The following is a 19,924-nucleotide window of genomic DNA, read 5'->3' on the forward strand; positions in this document are numbered from 1 at the left end:
ACACAGTCATAACATGTACCTGAGTTTGGCTTTTGTAATCACAACGCAGGTTTTGCTTTTCTAGCGCTAGTTTACAAATCCCTTTATGATTTCCAGGTCGACTAAGTGTACCTGAGTTCTGGCCTTGTCATCATGATATAACCAAAACACAGATGTTCTGTTATCCTCTCTCTCTCTCTCTCTCTCTCTCTCTCTCTCTCTCTCTCTCTTTCTGTCTCTCCCTGTCTCTCTGTTCGTTTCTTCTAATCTCTCTCTCCCCCTCTCTCTCTAACTATCAATGTCTAACAATGGAAGGTTTCTCACTCTCTCTCTCTCTCTTTCGCTATGCTAATTAACACTTAGAATATTCAGAATTCCTAGTTATCACTACATCACTTAGTCACGTACCAACATTGTCTTCAGTGTTTAAACAATTATAATAAAAAGGATACAACTTAAAGATCAAAACTGGTAATAAAATGACAATAAAAATTGTTTCTCCAACTGCAGAGTAAAAGATATATGTGCACTAAAGCATCACACTAAATTATAATCAAACACAATAAAACATTAAACATTTCAACTACATGTACAGTACCTCATTTGCATGTCAAACAAGTGTTAATATATACATGATGTTAACATCAATTATCAATTATTGTTTCCTCTTAATTCTGTCAAAATCTCTTGTATTTTTCTGATCACCAGATTCCTTATTACAATTATGAACACAATAACAAGTACCATTATTAGCATTAGATTGAATAATGATAAAACTGGGGAGACAGTTTCTTTATAGTAGAAATATTCATCACCATAGTTCAAATTGTCAAGTTTCTTTAATTGTAACTGAGACAACTTAAATTCATCAATTTTGTGTGAGTAATTCTTATATGGCACATGTTTGTTGAAGTTATATGTTGTGAAAAGGTGAGGTTCATAATGCAATTGGTTTGCTATTACTAACTGACATGATGTTATAAAAGATTCAACATTTTTAAACTTTACCTCTGTAGTAATGTTGTGACATTTAACTTTAGCTACAACTATATCTACGGAAAATACAAAAATTTCCCGATCAATTATGAAGGCTTCAAATCCTTTTTCATAATTTGTTGTACATACATCTTTCTCTTGGTTTTGGTTTAACACAATTTCTTGAATACATGGATATGCATTAGTGCTCTTATACAAGTTATCAAAATTACATATATATTCCTGGTCTCTTAGCAGAATACACTCTTGAAATTGTTGGTCTGTAAAGAATGACAACAAAAAAAGCATGTTCTTCTAATGTAAAATGCTTGATTGTTCCCTTTTGAATGATTGATTGGTTATTTACCAACATGGGAAATGGATACAGTGTGATTAATGTGTTTGTGATCCTAGTATTGAAAGGTACAACCAAAATAATTTTATCATAAAGTACTTTGACACTTATTAAATTGTAATACATAAATACATCATCTACGAGTGGTTGTAATTGCTTTTCTATGATACAAAATTTAATTATATCTTCAAGTTCTTTAGGAGTAATTAGTGTTGGGCTCAAGATACCTTTATAAGCAAGCAAAATGGCACTTAATGTGTTTGTGTGTTCCTGCACTTTCTAGAGCAAATGTATTTAAGAACTGTATATTCTCTAACTTATTCATTTCTGCTGTCACATCTTCATTTACCTTGTTTATGAAACACTTTATTCATCACTGTTCCTCTTGTTGCGGCTCACTTTTCTAGCTGATCAATTCTTTCTTTTTCGTGTTCTACATTCGATTCAGTGGCAGCCCCAAATAATGTGTTTAAAGCAGTTCCAATGAAGGGTAGGACGGATCTCTTTGATCTTGTTTGTGTAGCCACTTCTATTTCTGCATTTAAGTTTTCTAGCAAGTAAGTAACACTGTTGTTATCCCCCTTCTGCAGAATTGTCCCAATATTCTTTTGAATGTCTTTTAACCTTTTTCTCATTACTTAACACTGATAATATGTCTATTTTTATTATGCCCAAGCCTTTGATCATCTTGGCATTCCCATGTCTTTTCAACAATGATCCCTTTCTTACTTCCATTTCTTACGAAGTGAGTCCAAACAGGACTATTACAATGGTGAGACGCATTTTTGCATCTGTAAGAATAGACTTTTATCAGATTTTCTTTATATATATCTATATATATTTCTCTACATACATTACATTTATGATAATTTTACCATATATTTTATATACATTTATATATGTATTTAACTCTGTTTCGCAGATGTGAGGCTTAGTGCCTGTTTTGTCTGTGGAACGATTGTTCCCTTGTTGAGGGTGCACTCCTTTTCCCGGTGGTGCTTATTTTTTTGTACAGAGTTTACGTCTGTTGTCTTCGCTTTTGTAGCGATAGTCGAGTCTGGGTAATCATCGAGTCAGGGTCCAGACAGCATAGCAGCATGGACAGGTAGTTGTTACCTGTTGGCCTCTACAGTTTCGAGGATGTGGAGTTCGACTTCGAGGATGAGTTGATGGCTAACCCTAGTCATCTGTGGAGAGGAGGCATTCCTCTGGGAGAGCAATTTGGCTGTCGCATCGACTCTGCGTGAACGTCTGTGTTTCATGGAGATGTTCCTGTTTGCCGCCATGGGGCGGTTTTGACGACTTCACGGCAGTTGTTTGGTGGTCATCCTCGACGACCTTTGATGGTCATCCTCTGTGACCCTTGTTAAGTGGTCTTGACATCTCTGGGTAGATGTTTATGTATTATCTGTAGGAGGCTTGTTAATTATCATTACAGATGTTTATGTATTGAGTGAATTGGTATTTATGACAATTTGGTTTATTGTTATTTGTGCAGCTTTAATGATTTTTCAGTTATTTGGTTTTTTGGTTATACCATTATTTATGTTAATAGATTCTAATTGTAATCATTGTCTGGAATGTTTGTGTTTTCTTGAAGTAGCGTGAGTGTTTGCTTTGATTTTTTATGTTTTGATGGTGATGTTTAATTTTTAACAAATTTTGCCGCATCTTTGTTTTTTTTGACAGGCTCTTTGGTTGTTTGATGTTGCATATTTATTTATTGATTTACGCCAGACTTGACTCACTTGTAAATGTATATTACGTAACTTAATGTTAATAAATTAGTATTAAGGTTATTTTTGCTCCTCTTGTATATTTATTTATTGATTTATGCCAGACTTGACTCACTTGTAAATATGTATATTAACGTAACGATATAAATTAGTATTTAAGGTTATTTTTGCTCTCTTGTATATTTATTTATTGATTTACGCCAGACTTGACTCACTTGTAAATATGTATTAAATTAGTATTTTTTTTTGCTCCTCTTGTATATTTATTTATTGATTTACGCCAGACTTGACTCACTTGTAAATATGTATATTACGTAACGTAATGTTAATAAATTAGTATTAAGGTTATTTTTGCTCCTCTTGTATATTTATTTATTGATTTACGCCAGACTTGACTCATTTTGTAAATATTTATTGATTTTACGCCAGACTTGACTCACTTGTAAATGTGTATATTATAACGTAATGTTAATAAATTAGTATTAAGGTTATTTTTGCTCCTCTTGTATATTTATTTATTGATTTACGCCAGACTTGACTCACTTGTAAATGTTAATAAATTAGTATTAAATTAGTATTAAGGTTATTTTTGCTCCTCTTGTATATTTATTTATTGATTTATGCCAGACTTGACTCACTTGTAAATATGTATATTACGTAACGTAATGTTAATAAATTAGTATTAAGGTTATTTTTGCTCCTCTTGTATATTTATTTATTGATTTACACCAGACTTGACTCACTTGTAAATATGTATATTACGTAACGTAATGTTAATAAATTAGTATTAAGGTTATTTTTGCTCCTCTTGTATATTTATTTATTGATTTACGCACTTGACTTGAAATCACTTGTTAAAAATTAGTATTAAGGTTATTTTTGCTCCTCTTGTATATTTATTTATTGATTTACGCCAGACTTGACTCAATGTAAATAATAAATTAGTTAATAAATTAGTATTAAGGTTATTTTTGCTCCTCTTGTATATTTATTTATTGATTTACGCCAGACTTGACTCACTTGTAAATATGTATATTACGTAACGTAATGTTAATAAATTAAATTTTTTGTTCCTCTTGTATTGATTTACGCCAGACTACTCAGTAAATATGTATATTACGTAACGTAATGTTAATAAATTAGTTATTTTTTTTCCTCTTTGTATATTTATTTATTGATTTACGCCAGACTTGACTCACTTGTAAATATGTATATTACGTAACGTAATGTTAATAAATTAGTATTATTAAGTTCCTCTTGTATATTTATTTATTGTTATTTTTGCTCCTCTTGTATATTTATTTATTGATTTACGCCAGACTTGACTCACTTGTAAATATGTATATTACATAACGTAATGTTAATAAATTAGTATTAAAGTTATTTTTGTTCCTCTTGTATATTTATTTATTGATTTACGCCAGACTTGACTCACTTGTAAATGTGTATGTTAAATTAGTAACGTAATGTTAATAAATTAGTATTAAGGTTATTTTTGTTCCTCTTGTATATTTATTTATTGATTAACGCCAGACTTGACTCACTTGTAAATGTGTATATTACGTAACATAATGTTAATAAATTAGTATTAAGGTTATTTTTGCTCCTCTTGTATATTTATTTATTGATTTACGCCAGACTTGACTCACTTGTAAATATGTATATTACGTAACGAAATGTTAATAAATTAGTATTAAGGTTATTTTTGCTCCTCCTGTATATTTATTTATTGATTTATTGATTTAACGTTAATAAATTAGACTTGATTTCACTTGTAAATTTGTATTTACGCCAGACTTGAACGTAAATGTTATATAAATTAGTTAATAAATTAGTAAGGTTATTTTTGTTCCTCTTGTATATTTATTTATTGATTTACGCCAGACTTGACTCACTTGTAAATATGTATATTACGTAACGTAATGTTAATAAATTAGTATTAAGGTTATTTTTGCTCCTCTTGTATATTTATTTATTGATTTACGCCAGACTTGACTCACTTGTAAATATGTATATTACGTAACGTAATGTTAATAAATTAGTATTAAGGTTATTTTTGTTCCTCTTGTATATTTATTTATTGATTTACGCCAGACTTGACTCACTTGTAAATGTGTATATTACGTAACGTAATGTTAATAAATTAGTATTAAGGTTATTTTTGCTCCTCTTGTATATTTATTTATTGATTTACGCCAGACTTGACTCACTTGTAAATGTGTATATTACGTAACGTAATGTTAATAAATTAGTATTAAGGTTATTTTTGTTCCTCTTGTATATTTATTTATTGATTTACGCCAGACTTGACTCACTTGTAAATGTGTATATTACGTAACGTAATGTTAATAAATTAGTATTAAGGTTATTTTTGCTCCTCTTGTATATTTATTTATTGATTTACGCCAGACTTGACTCACTTGTAAATGTGTATATTACGTAACGTAATGTTAATAAATTAGTATTAAGGTTATTTTTGTTCCTCTTGTATATTTATTTATTGATTTACGCCAGACTTGACTCACTTGTAAATGTGTATATTACGTAACGTAATGTTAATAAATTAGTATTAAGGTTATTTTGTTCCTCTTGTATATTTATTTATTGATTTACGCCAGACTTGACTCACTTGTAAATGTGTATATTACGTAACGTAATGTTAATAAATTAGTATTAAGGTTATTTTTGCTCCTCTTGTATATTTATTTATTGATTTATGCCAGACTTGACTCACTTGTAAATGTGTATATTACGTAACGTAATGTTAATAAATTAGTATTAAGGTTATTTTTGTTCCTCTTGTATATTTATTATTGATTTACGCCAGACTTGACTCACTTGTAAATGTGTATATTACGTAACGTAATGTTAATAAATTAGTATTAAGGTTATTTTTGTTCCTCTTGTATATTTATTTATTGATTTACGCCAGACTTGACTCACTTGTAAATGTGTATAACGTAACGTAATGTTAATAAATTAGTATTAAGGTTATTTTTGTTCCTCTTGTATATTTATTTATTGATTTACGCCATTACTTGACTTTTTGTTCACTTGTAAATGTATTTATTGATTTACGTAGACTTGACTCACTTGTAAATGTGTTAATAAATTAGTATTAATGTTATTTTTGTTCCTCTTGTATATTTATTTATTGATTTACGCCAGACTTGACTCACTTGTAAATGTGTATATTACGTAATGTAATGTTAATAAATTAGTATTAAGGTTATTTTTGTTCCTCTTGTATATTTATTTATTGATTTACGCCAGACTTGACTCACTTGTAAATGTGTATATTACGTAACGAATGTTAATAAATTAGTATTAATGTTATTTTTGTTCCTCTTGTATATTTATTTATTGATTTATGCCAGACTTGACTCACTTGTAAATGTGTATATTACGTAACGTAATGTTAATAAATTAGTATTAAGGTTATTTTTGTTCCTCTTGTATATTTATTTATTGATTTACGCCAGACTTGACTCACTTGTAAATGTTTATATTACGTAACGTAATGTTAATAAATTAGTATTAAGGTTATTTTTGTTCCTCTTGTATATTTATTTATTGATTTACGCCAGACTTGACTCACTTGTAAATGTGTATATTACGTAATGTAATGTTAATAAATTAGTATTAAGGTTATTTTGTTCCTCTTGTATATTTATTTATTGATTTACGCCAGACTTGACTCACTTGTAAATGTGTATATTACGTAAAACGAATGTTAATAAATTAGTATTAAGGTTATTTTTGTTCCTCTTGTATATTTATTTATTGATTTACGCCAGACTTGACTCACTTGTAAATGTGTATATTACGTAACGAATGTTAATAAATTAGTATTAAGGCTATTTTTGCTCCTCTTGTATATTTATTTATTGATTTACGCCAGACTTGACTCACTTGTAAATGTGTATATTACGTAACGTAATGTTAATAAATTAGTATTAAGGTTATTTTTGTTCCTCTTGTATATTTATTTATTGATTTACGCCAGACTTGACTCACTTGTAAATGTGTATATTACGTAACGTAATGTTAATAAATTAGTATTAAGGGTATTTTTGTTCCTCTTGTATATTTATTTATTGATTTACGCCAGACTTGACTCACTTGTAAATGTGTATATTACGTAACGTAATGTTAATAAATTAGTATTAAGGTTATTTTTGTTCCTCTTGCATATTTATTTATTGATTTACGCCAGACTTGACTCACTTGTAAATGTGTATATTACGTAACGTAATGTTAATAAATTAGTATTAAGGTTATTTTTGTTCCTCTTGTATATTTATTTATTGATTTACGCCAGACTTGACTCACTTGTAAATGTGTATATTACGTAACGTAATGTTAATAAATTAGTATTAAGGTTATTTTTGCTCCTCTTGTATATTTATTTATTGATTTACGCCAGACTTGACTCACTTGTAAATGTGTATATTACGTAACGTAATGTTAATAAATTAGTATTAAGGTTATTTTTGTTCCTCTTGTATATTTATTTATTGATTTACGCCAGACTTGACTCACTTGTAAATGTGTATATTACGTAACGTAATGTTAATAAATTAGTATTAAGGTTATTTTTGTTCCTCTTGTATATTTATTTATTGATTTACGCCAGACTTGACTCACTTGTAAATGTGTATATTACGTAACGTAATGTTAATAAATTAGTATTAAGGTTATTTTTGTTCCTCTTGTATATTTATTTATTGATTTACGCCAGACTTGACTCACTTGTAAATGTGTATATTACATAACGTAATGTTAATAAATTAGTATTAAGGTTATTTTTGTTCCTCTTGTATATTTATTTATTGATTTACGCCAGACTTGACTCACTTGTAAATGTGTATATTACGTAACGTAATGTTAATAAATTAGTATTAAGGTTATTTTTGTTCCTCTTGTATATTTATTTATTGATTTACGCCAGACTTGACTCACTTGTAAATGTGTATATTACGTAACGTAATGTTAATAAATTAGTATTAAGGTTATTTTTGTTCCTCTTGTATATTTATTTATTGATTTACGCCAGACTTGACTCACTTGTAAATGTGTATATTACGTAACGTAATGTTAATGAAATTAGTATTAAGGTTATTTTTGTTCCTCTTGTATATTTATTTATTGATTTACGCCAGACTTGACTCACTTGTAAATGTGTATATTACGTAACGTAATGTTAATAAATTAGTATTAAGGTTATTTTTTGTTCCTCTTGTATATTTATTTATTGATTTACGCCAGACTTGACTCACTTGTAAATGTGTATATTACGTAACGTAATGTTAATAAATTAGTATTAAGGTTATTTTTGTTCCTCTTGTATATTTATTTATTGATTTACGCCAGACTTGACTCACTTGTAAATGTGTATATTACGTAACGTAATGTTAATAAATTAGTATTAAGGTTATTTTTGTTCCTCTTGTATATTTATTTATTGATTTACGCCAGACTTGACTCACTTGTAAATGTGTATATTACGTAACGTAATGTTAATAAATTAGTATTAAGGTTATTTTTGTTCTTGTATATTTATTTATTGATTTACGCCAGACTTGACTCACTTGTAAATGTGTATATTACGTAACGTAATGTTAATAATAAATTAGTATTAAGGTTATTTTGTTCCTCTTGTATATTTATTTATTGATTTACGCCAGACTAGACTCACTTGTAAATGTGTATATTACGTAACGTAATGTTAATAAATTAGTATTAAGGTTATTTTTGTTCCTCTTGTATATTTATTTATTGATTTACGCCAGACTTGACTCACTTGTAAATGTGTATATTACGTAACGTAATGTTAATAAATTAGTATTAAGGTTATTTTTGTTCCTCTTGTATATTTATTTATTGATTTACGCCAGACTTGACTCACTTGTAAATGTGTATATTACGTAACGTAATGTTAATAAATTAGTATTAAGGTTATTTTTGTTCCTCTTGTATATTTATTTATTGATTTACGCCAGACTTGACTCACTTGTAAATGTGTATATTACGTAACGTAATGTTAATAAATTAGTATTAAGGGTATTTTTGCTCGTCTTGTTGTTCCCCTTTCCCCGTCGTTGTCTCGGCTTCTGCCAGTCTTTCCAGTCCATCTCTCTGTAATTGATGATAGAACTTGTTGAACCAAAAGTGGTTCATAACACAGATTATCTTTTGTTTACAACATTATCTGTACCATTTTCATGCCTTAGGTTATCTACAACTTCAGAGGACCATGGATCTGTTTTTACTATTTTTGATTCCAGTGAACTTTTTCTTTTAGAGCACTTTCATTGATTGCTCTATTTATTTAATTTTAACACTTCTACAACTCTATATGCTCCAGTGAACTTGGAAGATACCTTTACATTTGGCCCTTCTAGAACATGATTTTGTACATAAATCTGAGTACCTACTTCAATGTCTGGTTTAATGGTACCTTTATTATAATATTCTGCATGAGTGTTATGATCTTTTAATTTTTCCTTTTTTTTCATGATTGTCTCGTAAGTACGTCTGGTCTTCCATGCAACATAGTCATCATAGTTATAAGTATGTCTGGGTGGTGTTGCATCGTCTAATAATGTGTTAAACATTCTTTTCTGATAACTATATAGCAAATAATGTGAGGATTCTCCTATTGTCTCACTTACAGTATTATTTAATGTGAACTGTACGTCTTCTATTGCTAAGTCCCAATCTTCTGTCCGTGGGATCACTAAAGTTTTCAGGATGTCCTTCGTTCTACTGCTCCATTAGAACTTGGTTTATAAGGTGTTATTTGACACTTATTTATTTCATAAAATCACATATTTTCTTTAAAAGATCACTAGTAAACTCAGCAGCACTGTATGAAAGAAGAACTTGAGGGCATGAATGTCATATGATAATTCTAGATTTAAGAGCTTCTGCTAATGGAGCTGCATCTGTTTCTTACTGGTACGATTTCTACATATCTACTTAAATAGTCTAAGAAGACTAATTTTTGTCTATTTCCCCTAACATTGGTTGGAAATAGACCTAAAAAGTCCATAGTGACTACTTGAAATGGATTTAATTCCGATGGATATTTTTCAAGTGGAACTTTAAGATTTACGTTACCCTTATGTTGATTACAAACTATATAGTTTTGTACAAAGTTTTTGGCATCATCACTACAATGTGGCCAAAAATAATTACTGGTTATGATTCTGCTTGTCTTTTTAATTCCGGGATATCCTGGTAACTTATATGAGCGTGTTAGTTCTAAAACTTCTCTGATTAGTGTTTTTGGGATGTATAGACGAGAACAACCATTCTTCTCTGTTGGCTTTTTATACAACAATCCATTTATCAATTGAAAATCAGGTTTTAAAGATTCCTGTCATTAAATGTCCTACTATGTCTGATTTCTGCATTTTTCTTGTGTTTTCACTCTTTCCAGATCAAAATCTACTACTTGACAACTAAAACAAAAGGTATTAGTGGTAATGCATTTTCCCGTTTCTTCCTGAGATTTGGATAATGCATCTGCCTAGGTGTTAAATCTCCCTGGAATATACCTGAATTCTGGGGCAAATTCTAATACACTAATGAAGCATCTATTGAACCTCATGTTGTTGGTAAAGGCTCTCTTTTTAAATAAGTCACAAATGGGTTTTTGATCATTAACCTTATGACCTAAAAGTATGTCTAAATTTCTTTAAACCCCAATATAAAGCTAAACACACTCTTTCTGTGGTACTATAGTTTCTTTTTGCTGGATTTAAAACTCTACTAGCATAATATACTGCCCTCATTCTAGTTTTGGCCTTTGTAACAATACAGCCCCTATTCCTGTACTTGAGGCATCACAAGCTAAATAAAAATCGTTGGAAAAATCCGGGTAGACTAAAACAGGGTTTCTGATCATTTTGCTCTTTAGTGTTTGAAAGGCTGTTTCTTGTTCATCCTTCCTTTCATAATTTCTATCCTTTTTGGTAAATTCTGTCAAAGGTTTGGCTATAGTGGCAAAACCCTTTATAAAAGTTCTATAATAACCTAGGGCCCTTCTTAATGCTTTCAAATTAGTGGGAGCTGGGTAATCAGTTATTGCCTTTATTTTACCTGACTGCATGCGCAGTCCATCTTCACTAATTACATGACCCAAGTATTCTAAGGATTTCATCAGAAATTGATGTTCTTTACGTGTGCTGAAAGCTGTGAATGGTTTCGATTCTTCCTCTAGAGGTATTTGCAAGTATCCGCTAAGCAAATCTAAGGATGAAAATATTTTGGCCCCTCCTAATTGAGCTAACATATTCTGGATTACCGGCATCGGCATTCTATCTGGAACTGTGTTGGAATTTAACTTCCTGTAATCTGTTACAAGTCTCCAACTACCATCTCTCTTTGGAACAAGTAATAATGGGGAATTATATGGAGATTTAGAAGGAACCACTACTCCATCTTCTTTCATTTCCTTTATCAACTTGTCAACTATAGGTCTCGGGCTTATTGGTAATCTGTAATTAGGAGTAAAAAATGGCCTGGCTCCATCATCTAACAAAATTCTATGTTGTAGAACTTTTGTTCTTCCAAGTTTATCTCCTTCTATAGCTATTACATTTCTGTATTTCTCTAACACCTGAATTAACTTGTGTCTATTTTCTGGAAAATCTGTTTTGTTTACTTCTGAATTTATTTGAGAGTTTTGGCCAGTTATAGAGAAAAATGCTTTTTCTTCTATTGTTAGTAAAGGATTGTTAATAGGGACTCCTACGCAAAAGACAATGCCAGCGTATAGTGTTTAGTCTGTTATCTGAATAGTTTTGGACATAAACTTCGCAACTATTACTGTTCATGTGGACACGTGAATTATCCATTCTGACAAAATCTGGCAATTCTTTATTCAATAATAGAATATAATCATCCTTTACATCCTCTTTTGATCTCAAATATATTTTTGTTAAACATTTTGGATACAGTGTTACCGCTCTGTTGAGTGCAAATTGTACTTTATTATCATCAGCTGTGCTAACACAATATATTTCTTCTTCTTTTGTGTTTGAAAAATAGCAAAGTTCTGCATCTCCAGTGGTTTCTTCTGTTACTTCTATTATACTATTTATATCTGATTTATCTAGTATATCTAAGAGCAATACTTCATTTAATATTTTCCCTTCACTTTCACAACTTATCAATACATTGCTGCAATCATAAGTATAGGCGCCTTGATTTTCGTTAGATTCAGTGTTTTGGTGATCACCATTATTCATATCTGAGTAATTATTGATATTGGAGTATATATCATCTATAGGTGTATTGTTGAGATGTGTACGTCTCAACAATTCTGTATTCTGTGATTGTGGGAATTCCTCTTTTCTATTTGTTTCCACTTTATCTTGTTTGTTCTGGTTACTTAACTGCCTTTCCTGTATGTTCATCATGCTTGTCGAAACCGTCTCAGACAAATTTATCAGATTTGGGTGAAACTTTTCTTCGTCAAACGTAAAACATACGCTCTTCTGGTTACCCTGTTCCAGGCTAATCTTTCCTTCACTACAATCTAACATCATTCCACATCTCTTCATTAACTTAAATGAGAACAATACTTGTGTGGGAAAAAAATCTGTCTTCTAAAACTAGAAAACTTTCAATAAGTTTATGTGACAAGATCTTTATTTCTAAGTTCACATTCCCTAGACTTTTAATTTGTTTCCCTACTACTCCTTTTATTATTCTACTTTGACTCTGAATCTGAGTTTCTACAAATCCTAAATATCTAGTTAAAGTTATTTTATCCATTATATTTACAGTACTACCTGAATCAATGAGTACTGTACAGGTCTTTCTATTTATTTGAATTTTTACTATAGGCAGATCCCTTCTATTTATTCCTTCCTCTTTCATGGAAAATATTACTTCTTTGCTATGTAAATAGGAATATGCGGATGAACCTTCTTTTTCCATTGTAACCGGTTCCCCTTTTTCTCTTTCATCTCCTTGTCTGGAATTATCATTGTACATATTATTTCTTTTATATGACCCATTGGTACTTCTGCCTTTCCTTTTATTTAGTGTTTCTGTTCCCCTACAAATTCCTTAGAAATATCTATTTCTTTCTTCTGTATTTCTTGTCTCATTGCTATTAAAGCTGTAAGGCTATCACTTTTAGGGTCAATATTAACTTTCTTGAACGTTTTCTTTTCTTTTTCTCCAAGTGCATTGTACATTGTTCCAAATGACAAGTAATTTAACACAAATCTCAAACTGACTAAATCAGTTTCTCCATCACTAAAAGCATCCTTATCTCCTATGGTGATGTTTGTTTTCTTTAAGTCTTTTATCACTTTATGTGTTGCTTCTCGATATTGGTGTGAAGATTTGCTATTGATTCCCCGTCATAATGTTGGTTAAGGAATTTATTAATATTATATAAGACATCACTTTGACTCACTGGTTCCCAGATTGATAAACAGAGTCTTCTGAATTTAGCATTTGTAGTTATGTTGCTGAATCTAACTGAATTCAAAGTTCTGTGTGCATCACCCCTTTCTGAACTAACCAAAAGCAAGGCTTCATTAATCTTTGCTCTTTCATCTGTTATTCTATTTGTAGAAATACGACTGTCTGCGTCCACTAACCACTGATTCACAGAGTATGATTCTAACCTATTTTTGTCAGGATTGGAATTTTCTACTCTTCCACAGAATTGTGTAGCTTGTGTAATGATTGCTGCTTGCGCCATTGTTCTAAATTGAAATGTGTTAATAGGATTAGTGTTATTGTTATTGCTACTTGTGTTAGTACTTCCTTGAGTTAATGATATTCGTGAACTTGGCACTGGAATTCGACTTTGTCTATCTGTTGTTTGTCGTAAATGGTAAGGTCTGTTTATAATTGCATTCCTCAATCCGTCGAATGAACCCTGCATTACAATGGTATTCTAAAATCGTACGAAAATCTATACCCTATACACAACAGCATTCAGTGATACATCATAAAAATCATGTCATGTTATTAAAATTTCATATCTATCAAACCTCAAAAAAAAATCAACAAGAATAAAAAAATTTTGAGAGAGAACTATAAATGTTATATACCTTTGAGAAAGATAATCATAAAAGTCTTATACCTTTTGAGAGAGATTATTTAAAAATACATTCACTGAGAGAGAGAATTTTTGAGAGAATCAATTTTCCAACTTACATATTTTCTGCTGCTGTCTTCCAGTCTTAATCTGTTATGGTTCTGTTCAACTGCTGCCTTTTTATCACTTTCACGACCAACACAAATGCGTTTTTGTGTTTGCTTGTAGACGCTCAGGATACCGGTCGCTGCAGACACCTCGTTCGCTTGTAGACGTTCAGGGTACGGTCTGCTGTAGACGTTCACTGCCTTCGCTGTAGATGTTCAGGGTATTGATTGCTGTAGCCGTTCACTGCTTTCACTATAGACGTTCACTTGTTGGTTTAAACGTTCACTCGTTCACTCGTTGTTTTTAAAAGTTGTGGGTTTTACTGAATGCTTGCGTTGTCGTTCGCCATCGTTATGATTCACTTCACCACTTGTTATGATTTGTCGTTCTGTTTCGGCCGTTAACATTTATAGAGGGATGCTTGCTTGTTATGAAATTCTGGTATGCGTCTTTCGCACTGTCTTTTTTTGGATCTCCTTCAGCTGGCACCATTTATGTAACGTCTTTATTATACTTTCTTTCTGTTTATGTCTGCTATTCGTTGCCAAGTTAAGAAAATTACTTTTCTTTATAGATGCTTATTGTTCTGGCTTTGTTATGTAGTTGCATGTTTTAGTCCCAGGAGGCTTGAAGAAGACGCAGTGTAGTTTTCTTTACTTCATTAACACAATAATAGAGTTACAGTAGGTTTACAAAATGAATTACAGTGCAAGATTACAGTGAGTGTCAAATGTGAGCTTTTCTTCTTATATCAACCCACAATTGGTGAGGCTTACAACCTCACCCCCTATCTTCTCTCTGCTCTCTACTTCTCTGCTACCTTCTCTGCTACTCCCACTCAGAACTGGACTTGATAAGGATTTCTGGAAGTTCATGTCCAGCCCCTCGTAGGCAGGGATCTTGTTTTCTGTCCCGTCTTTGTAGATGCCTAATTGGTTCAGGCTAATCTAAAGACGTCCCTTTTTGGGTGGATTTTTGGAAATCGCACTGCCTTCAAAGGAGGTGCTTGCACATCACCGGAAGTTATGGATTCTGGCGGCTGTTTATCCAATTAAGGCCACCATGCTTTTTGTTATGAATTCCTTGTGATTTCCAGATCGATAAAGTGCAGTCATAATGACTTCGTCACCACGATACATTCATAACATGTACCCGAGTTTGGCTTTTGTAATCACAACACAGGTTTTGCTTTTCTAGTGCTAGTTTACAAATCCCTTTATGATTTCCAGGTCGACTAAGTGTACCTTGTCATCACAATATAGCCAAAACACAGATGTTTTGTTATCCTCTCTCTCTCTCCCTCTCTCTCTCTCTCTCTCTCTCTCTCTCTCTCTCTCTCTCTCTCTCTCTCTTTGTTTCTTTTAATCTCTCTCTCTCTCTCCCTCTCTCTAACTATCAATGTCTAACAATGGAAGGTTTCTCACTCTCTCTTTCTCTTTCGCTGTGCTAATTAACACTTAGAATATTCAGAATTCCTAGTTATCACTACAGATGTATGAAAAAAGGCACTGAAAACATGTGAACTTGTAGTAGGTGACTCATGGGAGAGACCGTTGTGCTAATGGACTAAAAATGAGAGGTTTCTGTTACTGATCATCACAATTGATATTCTCTTGCCAGCAAAGCCATTAGGAGAGGTCAAGAGGTCAGGTAAGCAGATGTTGACGCCTCGTTGACACCTGTCTGTATGGATATGCAAAAAAACACCATAACAGTTGCTCTGAAAATGCAAGAAGTGAACGATGAATAAAGAGACCGTGAATAACGAAAATTAGTGAAATAGACTATGGAAGTGAAAATGAAACCGTTGAGATGGGGGTGTGAATAAAACCCTACCATACATATCTCGAACCATGACGTCACGGTTGACACCAGACACGAACACCAATATAAGGAGAGAGAAGGAGAGGAGTCAGTTAGTGAAGTGAAGTGAAAAGTGAGACTTAAGAGACTGAGAGTCTCAACAAGAGCAGTCGGTGTGTGTGGAGTGAAATCGGTGAAGTACATGTCATGATAACCAGAACTTAGACTTGAAACTCTCTCCATATAAGTTTCCACAAGTCCAGTGCAGACTTGGTGCAATTAAAGTCCCGTGCCATTGATTTCTCAAAAGCAGCCAATGCAACTGTCCCAATGAAAGAATAAGAATCATTCTTACAAAAGATAGATTTCAAGTTAAAGCAAAGACGCCTCCCGAACACTTTGCCTTAATCTAGATTGGGAGAAGCCAATCTAGAAATATATATATATATATATATATATATATATATATAGTACATGCAGAAAATTAAGCCATTTTTTAGTGAGTGGCTATAATTTTTGCGCTTTTTGACAGTACCCCATAAACCGAATGGAAGGCAGCTAAAAGTTAAGCTACCACATGTGAGATAATCTATGGGTTGGCAATAAAAAACCATTTGTCATCTGCCATCTGTGGCTGGTGACTGATTTGTTTTTTGTTTCCTCCATTATTTCACGCTCTGTTCCTCATGGTTTTTTCCGCATTTTGTGCTGTATTGTCTTTCTCCGATGTCCAGGAAGGTTGCCAGAAGAGAGGAGATATTCTCAATCATTGACCTTCACAGATCAGGCATCCCTGTTCATGAAATTTGTGTGCAGAAGGGGTTATCGAAGCGTACTGTGTATCAATGGATCCATTGGTACGAGGAGAGAGACGCCAACACCCTTCCTACCCCAAAACCCTGGTCTGGGAGGCCCCACAAGATCAAACCTGCTACCTTAAGGCTTATACATCGTCAGCTAAAGAAGAATCCTTCTCTCACAGCACCTGAGATCAAGGATAAGAACGCTCACTTGCTGGGAAATGTGGCCTTAAGGATGGTGCAAGAACGTATCCACGACGACCTCTTGCTGCGGTCCTACAAGGCCAGGAAGAAGCCGCTCCTGACTGCTCAGCAAAAGCAACGAAGGGTTGCTTTTGCAAAAAAGTACTTGGTCTGGGAGCCTACTAAGTGGCGAGAGGTGTTGTGGACAGATGAAGCTACGTTCAGTGTGACAGGTAGTGGTGCTAAGAGGGTATACCATCCGTATGGCTCCAATCCACACCCCCCCAGTACACCTCCAAGACAGTAAAGCACCCACCTACCCTCATGGTATAGGCTTCTTTTGGGTATGGTGGTGTTGGGAAGTTAGTGTTCCTCCCCAAGAATGAGTATATGAAAAGATTTAACTACTTCCAGCTTTTGGGGGATCACTTAGAGGAATCTTTTGAAAACAGTGGCACCAGTTTTTTCATGCAGGATGGAGCACCGTGCCACACTGCTAAACTAGTGGTCAATTGGTTAAAAGACTGTGATATGGCCTTTTTTAGTGACTGGCCAGGGTCCTCGCCTGATTTAAATCCCATTGAGAAATTTTGGAGCATCATTAAGAGGCAACTCCCAACCCGGGATACCTCTTCTCTCCCAAAGCTCGAAGTAGCCATCAGGGAGGTTTGGGAGTCATTGGAGCCAGAGACCCTCCAAAATCTTGCAGACAGTGTTCCCAAGCGACTTAGAGAAGTCATCATGCACCAGGGCAACACAACCAAGTATTAGTGAGGGGATAAGTGCTCCAAATCATACTTTTTCAATGACTAATCCTAAAAATGCATTTTTTTTCAGGGTGTGGCTTAACTTTCCATATATACTGTATATATATATATATATATATATATATAAAATGGAGTGTGGCGATATTTGAGATAATACGGGCTCTTGCGATGTTTATTGGTTTTGCAAGTGAGAAGAATGTGACCTGAACTTCTGTTATTCAACATTTTTTGTGTACATACGATCTTTTGCAATGTTGTGTGAAGCCATGGCTGTTAGATGTGTTTAGGACACACTGGGAATTGGAATTCCCATTTGGTGAAAGTGAGTAGAAAGCTTAGGAAAATTACTAATCTTTATGACTGCATTTCAGAACTGATTGATTTGCAGTGATTAATGCTTGCCTTTATCTGATATCTTTTGTTGTGAACATTATATGTTTGAAATGTGTTCTAATGGGCATTGCTTTGTCCACTGCAGAATGTTTCAATGGAGCCATGACTTAAGTGAGGTACAACCTTAATATGGCATATAGCCCCTTGTGGGAATGAAACTGGGCCCAAAGTGACTATGTGTTTTTTGACAGATCACAGACAAACTTATGTAGTGGATTTAGGGTTTGCTTTGTGGGAAGCGTGAGTTAGTTCCCACACATCATGATTTCTTGCAACAGTCTTATTTTGCTTTGAAATATAGTGCAATTGGGATTAATTACCTAACATGCACGATTTTTTCATTTACCTGTTCTTTGTCAGATTTACATAATAAATGTCTATTTTTTGTATTCTGAAGTTTGATTCACACACTTAGGTTAGGAGGTTTTTCAGTAAGGTATAGAGAGAGAGAGAGAGAGAGAGAGAGAGAGAGAGAGAGAGAGAGAGAGAGAGAGAGAGAGGCAGCTGTTGGAGGAACCTTTGCTCATGAGCTACCAATGACGCCAACTGTTCCCTAGTTAAGTTCTCCTGCCCTTGTATGGGGGTTGGGGGATAAAAGTTATCAGATAACCCTGATAACAGAGTGATGGCAGCTTGATTCGAATCCACACCAAAGAGGAAGTATGAATGATGTAGATTTTAGAGATAGGTTTACGAATAGGGATAAATGGTGACAGTCATTGAGATACAGGTTTAATATGGCGCAGTTAGTAACTCGGGGATATTAAGAGAAATGCCTCAGCTTTGCATTTGTCACAGAAGCAAATGCGTGAGTCAACTGGGTTCATCAGTCTTTGTCAATAAGTGCTTTGGGGAAGCAATTGTTGTTAAGTGTGGAGTGTTTACTGTGATTTAAGACATGGGGGTAAGCTTTTGTGGTTTTTAATTGAGGTACAGTTATAATGTCGTAATTACTGGAGTGGTTGTGACGATGCTGGGGAGTGAGTGGAGGGAAAAAAAGTGAGTTTTTCTCTTCTGAGTTTTCATTTTGGTGCATTTAAAAAAATTCTGCTATCTCTCTCTTCTGTCTTTTGTTTATCTCTTATGGAATTATTATGGGGGTGAAGTAGGTTATTTATATGGGCTGACTTTATTCAAGGTTTTTTTCCCTTATCGAGTTATTCTTAGATTGTGCAGTGTATAGGATGTAATGAAGGGATTGCTTAGTTAGTGAATCAGCTTGGACACAACAGGCAGTGCCTTACATCAGCTGTATTTGCTTGGAGACAATAAGCAAGGGTGATAACAGATGGGGATTTTTCCTGCAGAGATTTTTCTTCTTTTTTTTTTCTTGGGAGGATGACTTGGGGGTTTAACTTTATGGATCCAACACCACAGTTTTGTTGTATTAATTGTAATAGGTTGGGTCACACGAAGAAGTTTTGCCTAGTAAAATACTGTGATGGGTGTAGGAGTTCTGCATATTCTTGGGAGTTTTGTCCGTCACTCAGAAGTAAAGTTAGGCCAGTAACTCAGAATTTTGGTAGAAGCTATAGGAAAGCTCCTCAGGAGGGATATCCAGGGAAGTCTAGAAATAGACAGAATTTTTGTAGGGCAGAACAGCCAAAGGGGAAAGGATAAACTGTTCGTATCATATAGGCTTTTGGGAGATATAGGGGAACTGAAGTCTGTGGTGAAGGGAGCCATAACTGGGTCTAGTATTTTGATTTTTGTAGACATGGGTGCATCAGTCAGTTTAGTTGACTATGATTCTT

This window comes from Macrobrachium rosenbergii, chromosome 16, assembly GCF_040412425.1.
Source record: "Macrobrachium rosenbergii isolate ZJJX-2024 chromosome 16, ASM4041242v1, whole genome shotgun sequence".
Classification (NCBI taxonomy): domain Eukaryota; kingdom Metazoa; phylum Arthropoda; class Malacostraca; order Decapoda; family Palaemonidae; genus Macrobrachium; species Macrobrachium rosenbergii.